Source organism: Sphaeramia orbicularis, chromosome 4, assembly GCF_902148855.1.
Source record: "Sphaeramia orbicularis chromosome 4, fSphaOr1.1, whole genome shotgun sequence".
NCBI classification, from domain to species: domain Eukaryota; kingdom Metazoa; phylum Chordata; class Actinopteri; order Kurtiformes; family Apogonidae; genus Sphaeramia; species Sphaeramia orbicularis.
In genome coordinates, this window is record NC_043960.1 from 8,313,529 (window position 1) to 8,336,385 (window position 22,857).

Below are 22,857 nucleotides of genomic sequence, written 5' to 3' on the forward strand. Positions count from 1 at the left end.
ATGTATTTAAAACTCATATTGTAGTCCTAAAGAAATGTATGAAAGCAATTTTAACTTACTTTCCACGTTTTATTTATTTGAAGCATAAGGTCACAATTAAATTAGTTTGATCCCAGTACTTTTCAAAGACAATTTTATCTCAAAACAGAAATTTTATAGTTCTCAAAAAACGCATGACAACAATTTTTAACTATTTTTCCAAGTTTTAAACCTTTTGAATTAATCTAAAGCATAAGGTCACAACAATATTAGCTTGATCCAAGTACTTTTCAATGGCAGCTCCATCTCAAAATGAACTAAAAACAGAAATTTCAGTCTGAAAAGAAATAAAAAATAAATATGTGTTTATTTCCCAGTTTTAACCCTTGGGGGCGGGGGGACCTGGTTCATGTGGTTTTCACTCCCAGCTCCATCTCAAAATGTATTAAAAACACATGTTTTTGTCCTCAACAAATGTATGAAAGCAATTTTGAACTTTATTTCCAAGTTTTATTCATCTAAAGCATAAGGGCACAACAATAATAGCTTGATCCAAGAACTTTTCAAAGACAATTCCATCTCAGAACAGACATTTTAATTTTATAGTTCTCCAAAAATGCATGAAAGCAATTTTTAACTTTATTTCCAAGTTTTAACCCTTTTAAATTTATCTAAAGCAAAAGGTCACAACAATATTAGCTTGATCCAAGTACTTTTCAATGATGGCTCCATCTCAAAATGAATTTAAAACAGACATTTTAGTCTTTGAAAAGATATTTTTAAAAAAAAATTTGTTAGTTTATTTCCCAGTTTTAACCCTTGGGGGGATGTAGACCTGGTCCATGTGTTTTTCTCACTACCAGTTCACATATTTTAGTCCTCAAGAAATGGATGAAAGCAATTTTTTTTAACTTTATTTCCAAGTTTTAACCCTTTTAAATTTATCTAAAGCATAAGGTCACAATAATATTAGCTTGATCCAAATACTTTTCAAAGACAATTCCATCTCAAAACAGAAATTTTAATTCTATAGTTCTCCAAAAACGCATGAAAGCAATTTTTAACTTTATTTCCAAGTTTTAACCCTTTTATATTTATCTAAAGCAAAAGATCACAATAATATTAGCTTGATCCAAGTACTTTTCAATGGCGGCTCTATCTCAAAATGAACAAAAAATAGAAATTTTAGTGTTTGAAAAGAGATAAAAAACAAATGAAAATGTGAGTTTATGTCCCAGTTTTAACCCTTGGGGGGATGTAGACCTGGTCCGTGTAGTTTTCACTCCCAGCTCACATATTGAAATGGAGAAAAGCAATTTTTTTCAACTTTATTTCCAAGTTTTAATCCTTTTAAATTTATCTAAAGCATAATGTCACACTAACATTAGCTTGATCCAAGTACTGTTCAATGGCGGCTCCATCTCAAAATGAACTAAAAACTGAAATTTTAGTGTTTGAAAAGAGATTAAAAAAAAAAAAAAAGTGTTAGTTTATTTCCCAGTTTTAACCCTTGAGGGGGATGTAGACCTGGTTCATGTAGGTTTCAATGACCATTTTATTATGACTTACTCAGTCAGTTTTGTCTCTCTGAATGTCAGATAACAACATAAACGAGACCAAAACACACCTGCGAACACTACGTTCTGTGATGATGAAATGAATAATATTTTCACGCTGTTTTGAATAATACACGCACTTCGAGTAATGTCTGATAAACCACACGTCGTCTGTCCGTAGCATGTTGTCACTCAGAGGGTGCGTGCCGTCTCTCCTGTGGAAATCCCCTCACACTCATGATACGTCTTTTGTTTTTGTCTTACTCTAACCTCAATCTGCTCTGTTTGCCTTTATTCATATGTGTTTTTCTGACTCACCGTGTGATATGTAGATAGTTTGTGGTGCAGCATATTTTCAGACAGAAATTCTTCCTCAGTCATTAGCAGCCTGGGTGATTTGACAAACTGTTTTTCTAAAGGACACGTTCTAATCCACTAGTGTTTTATGATTGTTTGCTTATTGTTTTTGTTTACTTACTACTGAAAATGATCATGGGGAATTTCTGTCAAACTTCCTTATGTTACAGGCAGTAGTGATAAGTAGGATGGGAAATCCCAACTAATAACGAGACACCCACTTTTTTTCTCTCTCTCTCTGTTACAGGAAGTTTTAAATCCTTTTTTGAGTTTCAGGGAACTCCTTTTACAACCACATGTCCCTGATGTTTTTAGGACTTTATAGATTAACCCATAAATTCCCAGCGCTACTTTTGTTGCAGTTTCCAAATGATTTTTTCAATATAGTTACCATTTCCTAAGTGATTTATCACCATTTAGTATAAAATATCCTACATATTTAGAATTTCTCCAATGAAAATCAGGTATTTTCCAATATTTAATGTACTGATCACATAGATGTTCATAAAAGGACAAAGCACCAGACTTTGGCAGCCGCCCCCACCCTATGGAACTCACTGCCACAAAACATCAGGAACTGAGACTCAATACAAAACTTCAGATCACTACTCAAAACTCACCTGTTCAAGCTTGTGTTTTCTTAAGCCCCTTTGTTTTCTTTGTTCTTTTTGTTCTGTTTGTTTGTGAAGCGTCTTTGAGTCTCCAAAAAAGCACTATATGTTTATGTTTATGGGTTTATGTTTATGCATTTGGCAGATGCTTTTTTCCAAAGCGACTTACACGGGAAAACCAATCAAATCACTCAATCAATCAAATTTTATTTATATAGCTCCAGATCACAAAAAAGTTATCTCATGACACTTTATATATAGAGTTGGTCAAAACCAGACTCTAAGCCAATTTACAGAAACCCAACAGAATCCTCCAGGAGCAAACACTAGTGACTGGTGACAGTGGCGAGGAAAAACTTCCCTTTAACAACAGAAACCTGGAGCAGACCCAGACTCCTGGAGGATGGACGTCTGCCTTGACCAGTTGGGGTTAAAGAGAGAGGGTGAAGAAAGAGAGAGAGAGAGCGATAGAGATAGAGACTGGGGGAGAAGGGGGGAGTAGGGGGAGACACATGGAGGCAGTTGAGGATAAGTGAGTGGTGATGATGAGGGCAGGGAAGAGGCCGGACCACCGCAGCAGGTCCAGAAATAATCCTGGGAGAATCTGTGATAATCCTGGGAAAAACCTTATTAGAATATTTAAAATGGAATGTTTGAAAGTGCTAGGATAGGAGGTGCTCTCGGAAGAGCTGGGTCCGCAGGAGCTTCTTGAAGATAGGCAGGGATGCCTCTGTTCTTGTAGCATTTGGTAGAACGTTCCACCAACGTGGAACGACCCATGAAAAGAGCCTGGATTGTCTTGTACAAGGTCTGGGGACCACCAGACTACGTTCCCCAGACGAGCGGAGTGGTCGTGGGGCGACATAAGCTTTTATCAGTGCACCTAAGTAGACAGGAGCAGACCCACTGAGAATTTTGTAGGCTAGGATTAAAGATTTGAATTTGATGCGGGCAGCTATGGGTAGCCAGTGTAACTCAATGAGTAAGGGGGTGACATGTGCCCTTTTAGGCTGATTGAAGACCAGACGTGCTGCTGCATTCTGGACCATCTGTAGTGGTTTGACGACACAAGCTGGGAGGCCCGTTAGAAGAGCATTGCAGTAGTCAAGGCAGGAGACAACCATAGTTTGCACCAGGAGCTGGGTGGCCTGTTTGGTTAGGTATGGCCTGATCTTTCTTAGGCACTATATAAGTGTGATGTATGATTATTATTATTATTATTATTATTATTATTATTATTATTATTATTATTATTATTATTATTATTATTAAAGTTCAGATTAAAGTTGAGGATTATTATATCAAAAACAGAGAAAACTGAAGAAAATGTGACTTTTCCAGTTATACAGTTGCGGAAAAAATTATTAGACCACCCTTGTTTTCTTCAATTTCTTGTTCGTTTTAATGTCTGGTACAACTAAAGGTACATTTGTTTGGACAAATATAATGATAACAACAAAAATAGCTCATAAAAGTTTAATTTCGGAGCTGATATCTATCCATTTTCCATGTTTTCTTGATAATAACCAAAATCACTTCAGTTCTTACATCAGTATCTATGGCATTGTACTGTCAAAAACAGTGCTTTTAGACATTCCATGTTTTCTTTTCTGTCTGTTTTAATCACCTGATGCACACAGGAGTTAGTATGATTGCATAACCGTTGCTTTTGATGACTTTTGATGGTCTAATAATTTTTTTTCTGTGACTGTAGCTCTGTTAGCTTAGCTCTGTTTTTAGACTGAAAACAGCCACAGTAAAACCACAAATCACCTCTGTTTTCCGTACGGTTTGTATTGTCAGTAGCTGAACTGAAGATCTGTTTGGAATCGAACAAACAAGGTCAGAACTGTCACAGTTTAGTCTGAACTGTGGATCAACAAACTTAGCAAAAATAATAACATCATATAATAACTTTATACCGTCATAAGAGCCATAATCAAGTATAAAGCTCATTGTTTACACACTTCTGTATTATGGTATGGTCAAGTTTTCTTCTACAAACTAGAACTCATAAACGCTTATTTTGACAGTCGCTCAAAATAACACTCTGTTATAATCTTATCATCTAATAATTTTTTTGTAATTTTTCTGTATATATCAATCATTTTGCATTTTTGAGTGAAAATTAGGTTTTTCCTGTTTAATTTCCTGATCATGTAGACCTCAGAGTAAATTCATAGGTTATTATATCAAAAGAGATATTGTTGCTGTGATTGTTATTGTTATTTGTTGTATTTTGATACTGGGCGGAGAGAGAGCCAGGGTACACTGTGTTTCATTGACATGATACTTGTACCCTCAACGCATATGACAAATAAAATTGAAACTTGAACTTGAAACTTGAGAGAGAAGCAAAGAATAAGTGACGTTTTCAACAAAATTTATCATGAATTAAACATAAAAAGAAGTGTCTCCACCCACTGTCATTGATCCAACTCTATGGGTTTTACTGGTGAATCAATGCTGTAGAAGATGACGGTGTTTCCATGGTAACTACAGAGCCTCTGAATGTCCAAACGGGTCACATCTGATGACCATGAAAAAATGACAAACTGTATTTTACATCAATTATTTACATGTATTTATAGGATTAGCGCATCAGAAATTCTTAAACATTTTCGATCAGTAGATGATTTTGGTCGACAGTAGATGTTTAAGTCTTTAAAGGTTAAAACTCTCAGCTGTTGCACTTGGCACTGAACTGTGTGGAAAGGTTGTCAATTGTGTAATGAGTTAGACAGTATTTCCACAGTATTTCTCAGGGAGAGTTGCGCTGCTCTGATGATAATGACACCATAATTGTGTAAGTACATGCACAAAATCACCAAGTCTGCCTGGTCTATTGTCTGCACCCATGGAAACTTCTATAATTTATTTTTATATGAAATCATCTGTCTCATCATCATCATCATCATCATCATCATCATCATCATCTATGACTCAGCTTTATGAGGACAGTTGTTTTTATATTTTTATGTTCACTTGTTGCCTTGATTCACTATTTGCCTTTATTTGAAATTTATTTGAACCCATAAAGACCCAGTGGTACTTTTGTGGCAGTTCCCAAACTGATTTTGTTCTATATTTAACCTTTCTTAAGAGATTTATGATCATGTATTGTAATATTATCGTCTTTATTTTGACTTTTTTTCAGTGTAAATCATGTCTTTTTCTATATTTAATTTAGATGTTCATTAAACCTCAGAGTAAATTTGAAGGTTGTTATATCAAAACAGAGAATACTGAAGAAAAAAAAAATGACTTTTTTTTTTTTTTAGCAAAGATATCATTAACTGAACATAAACCAAGTTTCTCCATCCACTGTCATCGATCCAACTCCATGGGTTTTACTGGTGAATCAATGTTGTAGAAGATGACGGTGTTTCCATGGTAACTACAGAGCCTCTGAACGTCCAAATGGGTCATATCTGATGACCATGAAAAGATGCCAAACTGCATTTTACTGCAGTTATTTACATGTATTGATAGGATAGGTGGATCAACACTTATTAAACATTTTAGATCAGTAGATGCTTTATGTTAATGGTGGGTGTTTGGGTCTTCATGGATTAAAAGCAGAAGCTGATGCATGACATGTCCTGCTATAAATTACAGTTTTAACCTCAAAGACCTGAACAGCCACCAGCAACCAAAAGTATCTACTGATCTAAAATGTTTAATAACTTTTTAATCAGTATTCTGATTAATACATTTTAACAATTCAAGTAAAATGCAGTTTGTCATCCTTTCATGGTCATCAGATATGACCCATTTGGACGTTCAGAGACTCTGTAGTTACCATGGAAACACCGTCATCTTCTACAACATTGATTCACCAGTAAAACCCATGGAGTAGGGATGGGAATTGATAACCGGTTCTTTTTGAGAATCGGTTCCCGGTAGCTTGATTCCTTGGAATCGTTTGCCTGCCTGCTTGACAATTCCGCTTATCGATTCCGCCTTCGTTGCACATGCGCGATGACGTCACACATACCCTGCATTGTTTTGGTCAGAACGTGGCCAACATGGCGTTGAGGCAGAAACGGTCTAAACAGACGACACCAGGTCCACTTACTTGGAACACTGTCAAAGCTTCCATGTCTTCAAAAGGATGGAATCCCTCCAGTATGCTCCAACATTTGTCCACAGCATGTGAATCATTTACAGGAATGTCACGTATTTGATACTCTACTTAGCGGCGCTTGTGAATGTAGCGGCAGAGTGAACACCAGGCCAGTTCTGGTGTGGGCAACAAACGTCGTAACTCCTCAAATACAAGTTTCCAAAGGGAAGAAGGGAAAGGAAATGAGGTGCACAACAACAGGAGACAAGCCGAGCCGAGTCGAACCGGTTCCACGTAGTAGAAATGCGGCAATAGAGGAATTAGTAAAGCGTGTTTAGTTTCACTTTCACTGCACCCCCCCCCCCAAACCGGCCTGGCGTCATCTGTTATTATTATTTGTACATACTGTATATGTTATATTTTCTGCGCAGAGATGGAAATATAAAAGACAGTTAATGCAAACACACCTGTTTGTACTCTTTTATTCCCTCACCCAATGAGAATCGATAAGAGAATCGATAAGGAATCGGATCAATAAGCACTATCGATAATGGAATCGGAATCGTTAAATTCTTAACGATTCCCATCATTACCATGGAGTTGGATCAATGACAGTGGATGGACACACTTGTTTTTATGTACAGTTAATCATATATTTTGTTGAAAAAGTCACACTTTTTTTGGCTTTTCTCTCTTTTGATTAATAATAACCTTTGAATTTACTCTGACGTCTACACGATCATGACATTTAAAGGGAAAACACCTGATTTTTACGGAAAAAAAGTAGATGGAGTCTGCCTTTAAAATGAGCCTGATGACAGCCCAGCCCCGCTCCTCGACCTCACCCTGCTCCCAACCAACGCCAGCAGTTTTGTTTTATGATTTCAGAAAGAGAGAGTGTTTCAGAATTTCAGCATTTGTTTTGATCGTATTGTAAATAGTTTGTAGTCACCGCAGCACATGTTCAGGGTGAGAAGTCTATTTTATTTTATCACTTTTTCTCCTGTTTTGAATTAGGAGGCCAGGTTAGACCTGTGTATTTTGGTTTCTTCATTTTGATTCGGGAAGTATAGAGTGATTGAGTTATTTGTGTGTTATTTTGCCACTGCTCACCTTAAAATGAATAACTTGCTACTCAGTTTTGATTTGACATCAACTGTCACGGTCTTCTTTGGGAGTGGGATTCAAGTGGGAGTCATTTTATGTTATGCCATTTGTACCCCTAGACGAGGGCGTAACAGCTTTTTCTCTTTTGATTAATAATAATAACCTTTGAATTTACTCTGACGTCTACATGATCATGACATTAAACAGGAAAAAAAACTGATTTTTAAAGAAAAAAGCCAAATTCAGAAGATAATATTTTCATAAGTGGTGATAAATCATAAATGTAGAGGAAAAACTTATGTCACAGGTGTCAAACATGTGGCCCGGGGGCCAAGTCTGGTCCGCCAAACGATCCAATCTGGCCCGTGGGATGAAAGTGCAAAAATGAACCTGAACAGTCCAGGTTGTCCAAATCATTTTGGTTCGGGTTCCACGTACAGACCAATGTGATCTCCAGTAAAAATAACAACACAATAACCCATAAATAATGACAACTACAGATTTTCTTTGTGAAAAATTATGTGGAAAAAATTTAAGAAAAAAAAATAAGATTACACTGTGAAAGTATTAACATTTACAAAACTATTCTTTCACAATAAAATGCAAATAAATGCATAAATAGAAACAAAGATGAACAACCCGAAACGTGCAATTTTAACAATGTTCTGCCTGTTACTAAATGTTTTGTGCATTTATGGATCCACTGTGATCTGTAGTTGTGTTAATAATAACAGATGTAATATTGTAGAAATTGTTCAAATTTTAGTTCCAAATTCCAAAATTTTAACAATATTCTGCCTGTTACCAAATGATTATGTAACACTGTGTGTAATGTACATATGTAAAAAAATAAGTTGAGCCATAATATTGTTAAAATTGCACTAATTTTTCAAATAAAATTTCTGTTCTTTCAGGTTATTCACATCTTTTTTGTAAAATGTAAATATTTTCATTATCTAATCGGGGTTTTTTGTACTAAAACAAAAAGAAAAACACCCCTGACTTATATGAATGTCACCACAAAAATAGTGCTGAAGTCTTTTTAAATAAACAATTAGGATATAGACAGAACTCTAACACGGCTGTAGAATTAATACACAGTTTCCAGTACGTAGTCACATCCAAAAGGACAGTTATGCAAATTTGTAAGAGAGGGGGATCTAGGACTGATAACTGCAAGCAAAGGCTCCAATTACAACTTGCAGGTTTTTGAAAACAAACATGTTTTTGTTTTCTTAGATATCTCACACAAAGACTGGGAAGTAATGGTAATTTGGTACCGGTGGAATGACATTCAAGTATTGTTCAGGCAGGATCCAGTGGTGAAAGTCATGTGTAAAGAGTTCTCATTAGTCAGTTTCTGTTTCTGTCATGTTTTGTCACATTCCACTTATACTGAAATGGATGACCTGCAACTTTAACCTGACTTTCTTTCATTTTATATGCATTAAAGACCTAAACAGCTGATGGTAACTGAAAGCACCTAATGAATATTTCATAACATTTCAAGAACTAATTTCATCAATACTTTTAAATAAGGGATGGAGAAGGGGTGGGATTAATAAGCTTATACTTCCTCCCACTCCTTTTCGAATGTGTCATTTATAAATGTATGTATAAGTTTTTTGCTTTTTTTTTTCCATGACTTCTTACTACCTGTTTTATTTCTAAGGATTTAGTAAGACTATTTTGTCTTGTTGCATCTTCAAAATAAACAAAACAAATAAACAAAAAAAAATTAGTAATAATTCAGGTACTTCAAGTACTTTTCAATGGCAGCTCCATCTCAAAATGAACTAAAACCAAAAATTTTAGTCTTTAAAAATAAAAAATAAAAATAAAAATATGAGTTTTTGTCCCTGATACAAAATACTTAATAACATTTCAAGAACTAATTTCATCAATACATTTAATAAGGGGTGGAGAAGGGGTGGGATTAAATAAGTTATACTTCCTTCCACCCTCTCCTTTCGAATGTGGAAATGAAGTCATGTATAGATGTATGTATAAGTTTTTTGCTTTTTTTTTTCCATGACTTCTTACAACCTGTTTTATTTCTAACGACTAAGAAAGATTACTTTGTCTTGTTGCGTATTCGAAATAAACAAAACAAAAAAATAAATAAAAATAGTAATAATTCAGGTAAAATGCAGTTTGTCATCTTTTCAGCAGCATGAAATATCATGTATTTGGACGTTTAGAGATTCTGTAGTGAATGTGAAAATATCATTATCCTCTGTAACATGAAACCCCACCATAAGGGCACAATAATATTAGCTTGTTCCAAATACTTTTCAATGGCGGTTCCATCTCAAAATGAACTAAAACCAAAAATTTTAGTCTTTAAAAATAAAAAATAAAAGTATGAGTTTTTGTCCCTGATACAAAATACTTAATAACATTTCAAGAACTAATTTTATCAATACATTTAATAAGGGGTGGAGAAGGGGTGGGATTAAATAAGTTATACTTCCTCCCACTCCTTTCGAATGTGGAAATGAAGTCATGTATAGATGTATGTATACGTTTTTTGCTTTTTTTTCCCATGACTCCCTACAACCTGTTTTATTTCTAACAACTAAGAAAGATTACTTTGTCTTGTTGCGAATTCAAAATAAACAAAACAAAAAAATAAATAAAAATAGTAATAATTCAGGTAAAATCCAGTTTCTTATCTTTTCAGCAGCATGAAATATCACGTATTTGGACGTTTAGAGATTCTGTAGTGAATGTGAAAACATCGTTATCTTCTATAACATGAAACCCCAGCATAAGGGCACAATAATATTAGCTTGATCCAAGTACTTTTCAATGGTGGTTCCATCTCAAAATGAACTAAAACCAAAAATTTTTAGTCTTTAAAAATAAGAAATAAAAATAAAAATGTGTTTTTGTCCCTGATACAAAATATTTAATAACATTTCAAGAACTAATTTCATCAATACATTTAATAAGGGGTGGAGAAGGGGTGGGATTAAATAAATTATGCTTCCTCCCACTCCTTTCGAATGTGCAAATGAAGTCATGTATATGTATGTATACGTTTTTTGCTTTTTTTCCCCATGACTTCTTACTTTTTATTTCTAAGGACTAAGTAAGAATACTTTGTCTTGTTGCATATTTGAAATAAACTAAACTAAAAAATAAATAAAAATTAAAAAATATATATATATATAATAGTAATTCAGGTGAAATCCAGTTTCTCATCTTTTAGCAGCATAAATATGACATATTTGGATGTTCTCAGATTCAACAGTGAACGTGAAAACACCATTGTCCTCTGTAACGTAAAACTCATGTAGTTTGACAAATAACAACAGCTGTCGACACTTGTTTTGATGTTCAGTCAGTGTTCAAAAGGTCATGTTTACTTCAGTTTTCTCTGTTTTAATATAATAACCTTTGAATTTATTGTGAGTTTTTATGAACACCTACATGGCCAGTAAATTAAATACAGGGAAATATCTGCTTTTCGTTGAAAACGTGACAGATAATGTTATGATAAATGATGATAATCATTTCGGAAAGGTTGAATGTGGAGAAAAATTTATCGTAGGTCATCACAAAAATAGATCTAGGTCTTTAAGGCTTAAATTAATCAAATATGTTGGTTAAATAGTCACTTTTTACTCATTTTTCTTTGTTTTGATATAATAACCTTTGAATTTATTATGGTACACTGTAAAAAAAAAAAAAAAAATCCAGTTGTTTTTACGGAAAAAAACTGGCAGCTGTGGTTACCAGAACAATACTGTAAAAAACACATCCAACTGTAAACATATTTACAGGGTAACATGTAGATTTAACATTTTAAACATGTATATTTAACATTGGATTTAAATGGTAAATGGACTGCACTTATTTAGCGCATTTTATACATCTTCATGGTGCCCAAAGTGCTTAACAAAGCCACCAGGTCCGACTGGGAGACGTTTAGGGTTCAGTGTCTTCCATGGACATATGGACAGTCAGAGCCAGGATTCGAACCACCAACCCTTTGGTTACTGGACAAGCTGCTCTAACAACTCTACTAACATCATTAATGTACAAGTTGAAATGTTAAATTGTAAATGTTTACTTTTTTTTTAAATAACTTGTTTTATTTAAAAAAAAAAAAAAAAAAAAGAAGCGAATATGCCATTATTTCAACATTATGGTCTTGCAATTTAAACGGGCACCCGCATTGTTTTTCAATTTACAGTTTTATTTTCTAAAAACAATAGAAATACATTGTTTCTACATACAAATCTGGTTTTGTTCACATACTCTTCCTGTAAGACCTACAGCTATTTTTGATTTAATCGTTAACACCAAAAATCTTTTCAATAAACAACTTTGCATTGTCTTGTCACTTACAGTTTTTTGATGTTGCAATTTTACAACTTTTTGGCATTATTTTACAGTCATTTTTACCAGTGTACATCTGTTGCGATCAGTAAATTAAATCTAGGAAAACACCAGATTTTCACTGAAAATGCAATATGCAGAGGATAATATTATAACAAACGGCAATAAAATGACTTAGTGCAGGTTAAATGTAGAGAAATATATTTTTAAAAAACAGTTCTAGGATTTTTAGAGATAATAAATCCAATCCTATCAGTAACCACAGACAAATCCTATGTTATAAGAAGGAGTGAGGACCAGATTTTCAGAGAAGACAGATTCTTCAGACAATGCCTGAACCTTAATAAAGGATATAAGGTGACAGCGTAACTGTCTGTGACATTTAAAGAATGAGCAACTTCATTAAAAAGAGGATTGTTTGGTATTTCATTAGATGGTATTAGGAGAGAAGTAACCAGAGAAGAGTTGACAGTATTTCAGTCTGAAGGTTACCCCTTGTGTGGCATGTTCCTGGTTTGCTGAATCACTGTTTTTTTTTACGTCAAGATGCCCCACAGAGTGATTCACATTATTCTGCACCCACAGATGTTTGTCACAGGCTGCATTGTTTTCTGAGGTGATGTCATACTCATTCTAATGGATTTTATACGAACCCGATATCAACATTGCTTTCCAGGGTAATATTAAATGTGTTTGGTCTGGTGCAATCAGATCTTTACGTGCATAATAAATAGAGCTGACTGCTGTAAAACAGGAGTCATTTCATCACTTCAGTCTTTACAAACCACTTCCTCCCTGATCCCAGCACGATGAAGGCTGTAAACAGGCTCATGCAGGTTCTACACAGAAAAAAAATGCATTTGGGAGACAGAAAAGACCATATTTTGTTTAGGACTTATATGATTGTGTATAAATTGATCGCCTTATGTTTGATTGAAGTGTAGATTTTCAGACAAATGGGATTTTTGTTTAGTTTATATCCAGAAAGTACAAATGAGTCCATCACAAAACAATAACACTGGGTTACAAAAAAAAAATGTTTTTTTAGCAGTTGTCTAGGTTTTTTCAACTGAATTAGGACCATTTTGCACCGCTAAATCCAAAAATGACATCTGTTTTTGCTCAATCAGGTCAGGTTTTTTTTGCTAATTGATTTTGAAAAAATTTGATCTTCTCACAAATATAATATTAATACCAAAATAAGATTGCTAAGCACACTTTATGAAACTTGTGACTTGATTCTTGTTAGGTACAATGGTGTATTCACCGCAGATGTAGCAGAATACGTCAGGCTTATTTTTGCAAGATCTTCTAGTTGAGGCCATTTCATTCACCATTAATCATAAATTGGCAAAAGTAAAATCTTCAGAACTCGTTTATTGCAAGAAATATGAAAGACTTTTGTATCATATGATGTGAAAATGCCCATAAATGTAAGCAAAAATGTTAAAAGGCGATATGTAGCATAGTTCAGAAAGTTGACCTGACTGAGTAAATTAATGTGATTTTTGGATTCAGCACACCAAAATTATCCTAAATCAGCTCAAAAAACTTCAACAATAAATTTGTTGTTGACCAGTGTAATTAACAGAAACAAAAGACAAATTCACAGTATATGAGGAAAATAAATGATAATATCCACAACATGTACACATCTCTATGTAATGGTCTTACCCATTTTTTGTCATAAGTCACAGAAATTATGCCTTAGTTTTATGCTTATTTTATCTTCACTATTTTTTTTTTTTTTACTTTTTTTTATTGATTTCCAATAGAAAACATACATAACACATCAACACATACCATACTAATTGCACAATAAAATGCAAGCTAACCTCACTGCACGCGCACACACACACACATGCACACAAACTGTGTAAGAAAAATAAAATAAAAAATAATCACAAAAAATTTACTACTACTATAATAATGATAATGAGAATGGCACACAAAGAAAAAAAAAGTGGACACTGTCACACTCAATAACCTATAGTTGAATTTAATCTATCGTTGCTTGAGAAAGTCTTTTACCCATAAAGACCCAACATCCCCATCTATCAAAATCATCTACTGATATAAACTGTTTAATTCCTGTTGATTCAAAATCCATGTAAATATTGGTGTAAAATACAGTTTGTCATCTTTTCATGGTCATCAGATATGACCCATTTGGATGTTCAGAGGCTCCGCAGTTACCATGGAAACACTGTCATCTTCTACAACATTGATTCACCAGTAAAACCCATGGAGTTGGATCGATGACAGTGGATGGAGACGCTTGGTTTATGTTCAATTAATGATAGATTTTGCTGAAAACAAGTCACTTTTTTCTTCAGTTTTGTCTATTTTTGATATAATAACCCTCAACTTTACTCTGAGCTTTTATGAACATCTATATGATTAGTAAATAAATGTAGGAAAATACCTGATTTCACTCAAGAAAACACAAAATACAGAAGATAATGTTACAATTAATGGTGATAAATCACTTCAGGATGGGTAAATATGGAGAAAAAATTCATGCACACTTGGTTTATGTTCAATTAGTGATAGGATTTTGCTGAAAAAAGTCACTTTTTCTTTCAGTTTTGTCTATTTTTGATATAATAACCCTCAACTTTACTCCTGAGCTTTTTAATGAACATCTACATGATTAAGTAAATTAAAATATAGGAAAATATCTGATTTCATGGAAAAAAAAAACAAATACAGAAGATAATATAATAAATGGTAATAAATCACTTAAGGATGGGTAAATATGGAGAAAATTCATTTGGGAACTGCCACAAGGTCACACTGGGGGTTCTTATGGGTTAGGGTGCCCACATCTCTCTTCAAATTCTTGCAACTTACCCTTAATTACATCTTATCTGCGAATACCTTATCAACATGCAGGTACCTCCAGTTAAAACAAAGACAACAACATAACTGACAGTCCTGTTTGAAACCTGACAGAACTATTCTGATAATGTTTTTGAATATTACCAGGAATGATTTATTCAGTGCTTTTTTACATTATAATATATATATATAATATATATATATATATTATATATATATATTATATATATATATATATATATATATATATATATTGGACGGTCAGAGCTCTGTAGTTACCATGGAAACAACCGTCATCTTCGACAACATTTGATTCACCGTAAAACCCTGGAGTTGGAATCACTGACAGTGGATGGACACACTTGGTTTATGTTCAGTTAATGATATTTTTGCTGAAAAAGGTCACTTTTTGTCAGTGTTCTCTGTGATATAATAATCCTCAACTTGAATCTGACTTTTTATGAACATCTACATGATCAGTGAATTAATTATGGCAAAATACATGATTTATACAGAATAAAATGCAAAATGAAGAAGATAATATTTCAACAAATGGTGATAAATCACTTAAGAAAGGCTAAATATAGAGGACAAACATTGTTTGGGAAGTACCACAAAAGCAGCATTGGGTCTTTATGGGTTAACTATCCTCGTGGTCCTTTTATGAAGTATAAATTAATAACTGTATGGTGCTTTTGAATATGTGTTTCCCCCCACACCTCAACACAAACAAATACACACAATGACATTATGTTTTTCTTAGACTTCTGTGTTTTTCACAGAAGTACATTCTATGGCTGAATAATTAATCTAATCTTGTTATTGAAATCATTATATTGGCCATGTAGTAAATGCGGAACGACAGAAATAACAGAAGATTCATCAGCCTTAAGAGAACACTTTTGTCTGAACCATGTCCAGCAAGAATTATCACATTATTAACCCTTTCATGCATGAATTATGAGAACCTTAGTTGATATTTTATTTTATACCTCTTTATGCATGAAAAAAACAATGCAAATGATTTTTTTTTTGTGAACCTATTTTTTGTGGAGTCACAAAAATGTCCACTCAGTTGGACACCATGCATTTAATTTTTGAAGCAAAGAAACATGTATTTAAAACTCATCAGAAACTGAAATACTGTGTGAAAACTATGAAAAAACATTTTTAATGCCACTAATTGCTAAATTGGTAATGTTTTCTCACATTTTATCATGCTCTAATATTAGTTATTACTCATTTCATGGAGATAATATTCTCCTGAGACCCAGGAATTTGACAGTTTTAGCTTTTTTACAAAAATAAAAAATAAAAAATTCTTGATTGGAAACTGCATAATGCAACAGTTTTTTCAGATACATTTTTAAAATAATTTTTATTTATTGATTGATTTTTTTTTTTAATGGAATATCCTTTGCAATGCACAGCATTTTTTCAGTAAAACTGTCAAACTTTTGTCCCCTACAGAGGACAAAATGCATTGCTGGGTCTCAGGAGGATGTGCAAAAGAAAACAAAAACAAAACTTTTTGTTTCAGAAAACTGTTAATTACAGTCTAATAACAATTAGCAACTGATTTACACTAAAACATGTTTGTGCAGATCAGGTTTATCATGAGCAGCAAAGTTCCGATAATTGTATGAACTGCAGTGTTTGGGAGGATGCATAAGTGTCCACTGTGTTGGCTGATATGCGAGTAAAATAACAAAACCCATGAATATACAAGAGAACAGCTGGAGAATAGCTGTCCACTGGAGTGACCACTATGCATGAAAGGGTTAAGCATTGTAGTTGAAAATGAAATGCAAAAATGGTCATCCCCGCTAAAACTGTGACTCATATCTAAATCTAATTTTTTTGTGTGTTTTTCTGTCCATTCTGTTGTGGTTTTACTCATTCTTTTACCTCAATAAACTTTTTTTGGTGTGGTCAGTGTTTTCTAATTCCCTTTTTCCACTGACTTTATCAGCTGAAGTCCCCTTGACTTTTTTCATTTCCTTTGCGTGACCAGACTTGTGACTGTTACCTCACTGTACTTTTTCACCTTGCTCTTAAAGATTGAGGTGAGATGAGCCAAGGCAGTGGTCGTGTTGGTGACATGTATATTATGTGCGACAAGAAACACATTCTATTGAACTGATTGACAAACAACTAGATGTATTTTGTTTTTGTTTTTTACTATCTTCGTCTCAAAGTGCCACCTTCTTGACTTGTAAATTTTTTTTTAAATTGATAAACATCCCATGTGTAAAAGAGTGTCACAACATAAAAAATGTATCCAAAAAATTACCTATCTTTCACAACTGACTACCATTAATATTTTTCAAGTTAAGTCCTATGAGGCACAGCTTGAAGGGGTGGACTTAACTGATTGATTGATTGATTGATTGATTGATTCAGGCATATGCAAATGGACAAAAACAAGGAAAAGACAGGAATAAACACACAAAAGAACATAATGAATTTACACTATTTACAAGTGAAATTAATACATATATACTTCTACACATACATATACATATAAACTAAAGTTGCAATTTGTTGTAAAACTGCTGAATTTTTTGTCGGTGAAAATACATAAATAGAAAGACTACATACCTGAAGACAAACTGAAGATGTCTCTGCAGCATCAATATGACCAGGCTTTAACCCTTTATAGGGCACTCATAGAAATACTGTGAAATTCAACATTTCACCCTTTGTGTGTTACTGGAGGACATAACAAGACTTGAACATTTTTTATTGTCATGTAGAAAAGCAAGGTTAATGAAGTTACTATATTTGGGTCCTTACCCATAGGTCACAAATAAATAAATAAATAAATAAAAATCGAAGAAGTATATTTAAGTAAGTAAGTAAGTAAGTAATTTTATTTATAGAGCACTTTTCACAGACAGATTCACAAAGTGCTTTATCAAATCAAATCAAAATCAAATCTAATTTACAGAAACCCAACAGAATCCTCCAGGATGCAAACACTTGTGATTGGTGACAGTGGCGAGGAAAAAACGTCCCTTTAACAGCAGAAACCTCGAGCAGACCCAGACTCCTGAAGGATGGCCGTCTGCCTTGACCACTTGGGGTTAAAGAGAGAGAGTGAAGAGGAGAAAAGAGAGAGCGATAGAGATATAGAGAGACTGGGGGAAAGGGGGAGAGGGGGGAGGTAGGGGGAGACACATGGAGTACATGTAACACTGTAAAGTAGCAACTTTACGCTGCGAAAAATGAATAAAACAGTACAAGTAAATATAATTAGAATACCCATAGAACACAATAAAATACCATTAAAAACAGTTTAAAATATGATGAATACATAAAGTGCAATCAGTTTGTATATATAAATGATACAAGAAAAGCACTTGTAATATGAAAGGAAAATGTATTTTAGAACATTAGAACATGACTTTTATGACATCAGACAAAATCTCCAGGCCCCCCTCAACCCCAACAACATTGTAACAGTGTGCAATTATAACTTTTATTGAAAGAAACATCAATATTGTAATAATACTTTTTGCTTTTCCTTGAATAATTTGTTGTTCAAATTAACCCCTTCATGTATAGTGGTCATTACAGTGGACAGTTATTCAAAGCTGGTCCCTTATATATTCACATGGATTTGTTGTTTTAGTTCCATATCAGCCAACACAGTGGACACTTATGCACCATCCATACACTGCAATTCATACCATTACTGTAACTTTGCTGTTCTTGATAAACCTGATCTGCAGTAATATATTTAAATGTAAATCAATTGGTAATTGTTAATAGACTGTAATTAACAGTTTTGTTTGTTTGTTTTTTTTAACTTTTTTTTTTTTTTTTTTCCGCATATTCTCTAAGTGAGTAATAACTAGTATTAGAGTAAGTTAAAATGTAAGAAACATCCGATTAGCAGCATTTTTTTTTTTTTTTTTTAATTTCATAGTTTTCACACAGTATATCAGTAAATGCATGTTTCTTTGCTTCAAAAATTAAGTGCATGGTGTCCAGCTGAGTGGACATTTTGGAACACCATGAAAAGTAGGTTCATAAAAATAAAAATAAAAATTCAATCAGTTTTTTTCATGTGTTAAGAAGAATAAAAATACTCAGGAAAACAATCTTGATTAAGGTTCTCATAATTCATGCATGAAAGGGTTAAAAATAACTCAGATTTTTTCTTGAATAATACAAATAAACTCAACAAAACCGCTCCCTGAGACAATGTTTTTCCAAACAAAAACAGAAAATGTGCAATTATCTTTCAACTATGACAATAAAGTAACTTTTTTTTAGAACAGCAAACACATTTTGGTAACAAAGATGAACATTATAATAATATCAGTGGTTGCATTTATATTACACATCTCAGAACATTAAAGTGCAAACTGTACAAAAACAGAAACATTGCACATTTTTCTTTTCCAGTAAATTCCTTGTCCGTTCTCCAAACCTAAACTCTTTGTCTAGTCTAGTGACAGATCACCATGGCAGTAGATATATTTGTTGTATGTTTCTAAAATGACTCCAGGGTGCTCCAGTGATAAAACATTAGTTCCACCTGCTACATGTTCTAACCTGAAGAGAAAAAAAAAACACCCTGGAGCGATCCAACGCCCCGTCCTGGCAAGCCTTTATGCCTCCCCTAGGGGGCCACCCCACAGTTTGAGAGACACTGCATCAGACTAACATAAGTGCTGATCCAGACGCCTGTCAACATTCACATTCTCCCTTTGAACATCATTCCTTACATTAGTACCATTACTTCATGGTACCTAATAAAGCAGGTACACTCACTGTTCATGCAGAGGTGGACCTTACAGACCCTGGAGACCACATTGGACCTGAGATTGTTGACTCACTGTCTTCACTGGAACTGTTACTGTCACAGTCTCGTAATGTGTACAGAAATGACCAAAATAGTCACTTGCCCGATATAAAGATAATAATTTAAATTTTTCATGCCACTCTAAAAGAATGGGTGGAACATGGTGAGGTAAGAATTTTTGTGTCGGCTGCAGGAGTCCATTAAACTGGAAGGGATTAGGGCTAAATATTCTATTGGCATCATTTATAGTCAATTTCTAAAAATTTAAGACATGGAGCTTAAAATATAAGTGAATCAACTTTGCCAAAGGATGCTAAAAAAAAAAAAAGCTAAAATATTTCACATTGTCACAGTTTCTGATTCATTCACGGTTATATTTTCAGATTCTTAAAATATTCTAATATTAAATCCAGGCATTGACCACACCAGACTCACAGATCTAATAATAACCAAAAAAAACAAAACAAAATAATAATAATGATAAAAACACAAATCCATTCACTCCTTCTGTTTATTTTTTTCTTCAACTTCATTGAAAATATTTGGGTATACAAGACATATCAGTTTTGAACAAACAAACATCAAGATGTCAAAAAGAAAAAAAGCATTTGAACAACTAAATTTAAAAAAAAAAAAAATGCATAGATTTAAAGACACAAAGCAGAATAGACAAATAATAGTATAAAAAAAAAAAAAAAAAAAAAAAAAATAACCTATCTAACAAAAAAAAAAAAAAAAAATGCAATAGAGAGTTCAGTCTATTTTAAAGAATTGTTTATAAATTGCCAGGGTGCTAGAGCTTTTTTGTTAAAGATAAATTCTAAAGATTTAATGTATTTTTCAAATGCCATTAGGAAGATATTAAAATTTGGGTGTGTTTTGGTATATTTATTTTTGTGTACATGAAATCATCCAAATAAAATGATCAAATTTACAACAAATTCTAAATTACAAATGTCATGTTCAAATATGTAATTACATTTTGAGATGTTACAGTTATTTTTTTCATAACTTTTTGATATGATATATTTTTACATTTTAGACCAGAAATTAGAAGGCTGAAAGTGTTTGTTTATGAATAAACATATACAGGGTGGGGAAGCAAAATTTACAATCAACATTTAGTTGTTTTTTCTCAGCAGGCACTACGTCAATTGTTTTGAAACCAAACATATATTGATGTCATAATCATACCTAACACTATTATCCATACCTTTTCAGAAACTTTTGCCCATATGAGTAATCAGGAAAGCAAACGTCAAAGAGTGTGTGATTTGCTGAATGCACTCGTCACACCAAAGGAGATTTCAAAAAGAGTTGGAGTGTCCATAAAGACTGTTTATAATGGAAAGAAGAGAATGACTATGAGCAAAACTATTACGAGAAAGTCTGGAAGATACTATTAAAGAAGAATGGGAGAAGCTGTCACCTGAATATTTGAGGAACACTTGCGCATGTTTCAGGAAGCGTGTGAAGGCAGTTATTGAGAAAGAAGGAGGACACATAGAATAAAAACATTTTCTATTATGTCAATTTTCTTGTGGCAAATAAATTGTCATGACTTTCAATAAACTAATTGGTCATACACTGTCTTTCAATCCCTGCCTCAAAATATTGTAAATTTTGCTTCCCCACCCTGTAGAACATTAGAAATACGCATAAAATAAGATATTATAGTTAATTGGTTATCATGATAGGAAGATACTATCATATTTATTGATCATTGTATTTGGAGTAAATATTTGAGGTGGATATGTATATTATAGTTTACATTGAAAACGGTTGATTATTGCAAATCTGATTGTGTATGAGGTGACTAACAAAAAGTGTAAACGAATGGTTTTTATGGATGTTTTGTGTTATTGTAAAAAATATACAGAGGAAAATGTGTGTTAACAAAGCAAAGGAGGCGGATCTAGTTTGATTATTAGATTGTAAAAAGGGGGTGGGAGTCAATAAGTTATACTTCTTCCGACTCCTTTTCGAGCGCAAAGAAATTGTATTTATTTATTTGTTTTGACCATGTTGTATGATTCTTTGTTATCTGATGATTCTGTGTGCTCGACATAAACTACTATACTACTACTACTACTACTACTATACTACTACTAAAATATTTATGTTTATGTTTATGCATTTGGCAGATGCTTTTTTCCAAAGCGACTACAGGGGGAAAACCAATTAAATCACTCAATCAATCAAATTTTATTATATAGCGCCAGATCACAAAAAAGTTATATCATGACACTTTATATATAGAGTTGGTCAAAACGAGACTCTAAGCCAATTTACAGAAACCCAACAGAATCCTCCAGGAGCAAACACTTGTGACTGGTGACAGTGGCGAGGAAAAACTTCCCTTTAACAGCAGAAACCTGGAGCAGACCCAGACTCCTGAGGATGGACGTCTGCCTTGACCAGTTGGGGTTAAAGAGAGAGGGTAAAGAAAGAGAAAAACGAGAGAGCGATAGAGATAGAGACTGGGGGAGAAGGGGGGAGTAGGGGGAGACACATGGAGGTAGTTGAGGATAAGTGAGTGGTGAGATGAGGGCAGGGAAGAGGCCGGACCACCGCAGCAGGTCCAGAGTAATCCTGGAAGAATAATAAAATACCCAATAAAATTAAAAAAAATAACCTAAAAATTGGAGACATTTGTCCTTATTTTCATAATAACATATAACATCTGTCAGGGAAACACAGTATGACATGTTAACTTGGGTGAAGATATGAGAACACAGGTTAGACCAAAACTGCTTTGTGATATTACATTACATTTTTTTCTAACTTTATTAAATATCAATATACAAACTTTGTCAAACATTGAGTATATAACACAATACATACAAGAGAATATATATATAAAAACAAAAAACAATCATAAAATCAATATATGCATGGAATACATTTTCAAGAATTCATATACAAAAACATACATAATAAATAAATAAATACATAAATATATACATACATACATACATACATACATACATACATACATACGTACATACATACACACACACATACATACATATATACATACACACATACATACATACACACACATACATACATAAATACATACATACATACATACCTACATACATACATACATACATAATTTCTCGCCAAAAATTTTCATCAACTGTCAGAGGAAACATTAAATAACTTATCATAACTATC

The 22,857-nt window shown here is 33.4% G+C and overlaps 1 protein-coding gene across 1 annotated transcript in view; it reads right to left on the reverse strand.

The window, feature by feature from the left end:
* Positions 1-22,857, reverse strand: part of LOC115418093 (putative tyrosine-protein phosphatase auxilin) — a 247,364-nt gene that overhangs the window by 118,579 nt on the left and 105,928 nt on the right. The window lies entirely within an intron of this gene.